The following is a 1,671-nucleotide window of genomic DNA, read 5'->3' on the forward strand; positions in this document are numbered from 1 at the left end:
GTTGGAACTGAGATTCCCCAACGTTTAGTCACAGAGAGCACCTGAGGCAAAGCTCTGCTCTCCTACATTGCTTGCTCAATTCTGGATTGCTGTTTTTGTTTTTGTTTTTTTTTTTTTAAAGATTTTATTTATTTATTTTTCCCCCAAGGCCCCAGTAGATAGTTGTATGTCGTAGTTGCACATCCATTCTAGTTGCTGTATGTGGGACGCGGCCCCAGCATGGCCGGAGAAGCGGTGTGTCGGTGCTCGCCCAGGATCGGAACCCGGGCCGCCAGCAGCGGAGCGCACGCACTTAACCGCTAAGCCACGGGGCCGACCCTGGATTGCTGTTGAAGGAAGCAGGAAACGAACCTTCAGAGCTGCTAAAGATGAATTGTACTTATTGGACCATTTTTCTCTCTCACACTTCGGTCCCTCCAGGTAGAGCAGTTGATGAGAAAGAAAGTGAGGCAGTCTTAAATATTATTCATAGCTTCTCGGCTGCTTTAACCAAGACCACAAAGGCTTATTCAAGGAGAGAATGATGCTCTAAGTCTAAGCAAGGCAACCAAAGTCCTAAATTTCTTTGGGTGTCTGTGTCCTGTCTGCAATAGCCATGGGAACCTTTTGCTCACATAACATTCTTTTACCTTGTTTAACAGTAGCGTGTGCCTTTCCCTTAGGAGGTGCGAGGCAGCAAGATGGTGGTGCAAATTCCCAAGAAGGGGAAGTTTGTCGCTGATGGCATTTTCAAAGCTAAACTGAATGAGTTTCTCACTCAGGAGCTGGCCAAAGATGGCTACTCTGGAGTTGAGGTCCAACTGACACCAACCAGGACAGAAATCATTATCTTGGCCACCAGCACACAGAAAGTTCTTGGTGAGAAGGGCCATGAGTCTGTGAATTGACTGCTGTGGTTCAGAAGAGGTTTGGCTTCTCTGAGAGCAGTGTAGAGCTTTATGCCGAACAGGTGGCCACAAGAGCCCTGTGTGCCATTGCCCAGGCAGAGTCTCTGTGTTACAAACTCCCAGGAGGGCTTGCTGTGCCGAGGGCCTACTATGGTGTGCTGTGGTTCATCATGGAGAATGGGGCCAAAGGCTGCCAGGTGTGTCTGGGAAACTCTGAGGACAGAGGGCTAAATCCAAGAAGTTTGTGGATGGCCTGATGATCCACAGTGGGGACCCTGTTGACCACTACATTGACACCACCATGTGCCATATGCAGCTCAGACAGGGTGTGCTGGGCATCAAAGTGAAGGTCATGCTGCCCTGGGATCCAAGTGGTAGGACTTGCCCTAAGAAGCCCCTGCCTGACCGTGTGAGCATTGTGGACCCAAAGATAAGATACTGCCCACCCTCCCCATCTTGGAACAGAGGGGTGGGAAGCCAGAGCTGCCTGCCATGCCCCAGCCAGAACCCACAACATAACAGGGTCTCCTTGGCAGCTGGATATGGAGCCTGGATGTTACTCTATAAAGATTTTTTGTATGTGTGTGAGGAAGATCAGCCCTGAGCTAACATCCAATGCCAATCCTCCTCTTTTCTTTTTTTTTTCTTTTTTTGCTGAGGAAGATTGGCCCTGAACTAACATCCGTGCCCATCTTCCTCTACTTTATATGGGATGCCGCCACAGCACGGCTTGACAAACGGTGCGTCGGTGCATGCCCGCCACTGAACCCCAGGCCACCCGCCA

General features: G+C 50.0%; 1 pseudogene; it reads left to right on the forward strand.

Moving 5' to 3' along the window:
- The first annotated feature begins 674 nt into the window (after positions 1 to 674).
- LOC101400596 (small ribosomal subunit protein uS3 pseudogene) lies at positions 675 to 1,406 on the forward strand (annotated as a pseudogene).
- The last annotated feature ends 265 nt before the right edge of the window (positions 1,407 to 1,671 follow it).

Source organism: Ceratotherium simum, chromosome 13 (genome assembly GCF_057802395.1).
Source record: "Ceratotherium simum simum isolate JZ-2026a chromosome 13, ASM5780239v1, whole genome shotgun sequence".
Classification (NCBI taxonomy): Eukaryota; Metazoa; Chordata; class Mammalia; order Perissodactyla; family Rhinocerotidae; genus Ceratotherium; species Ceratotherium simum.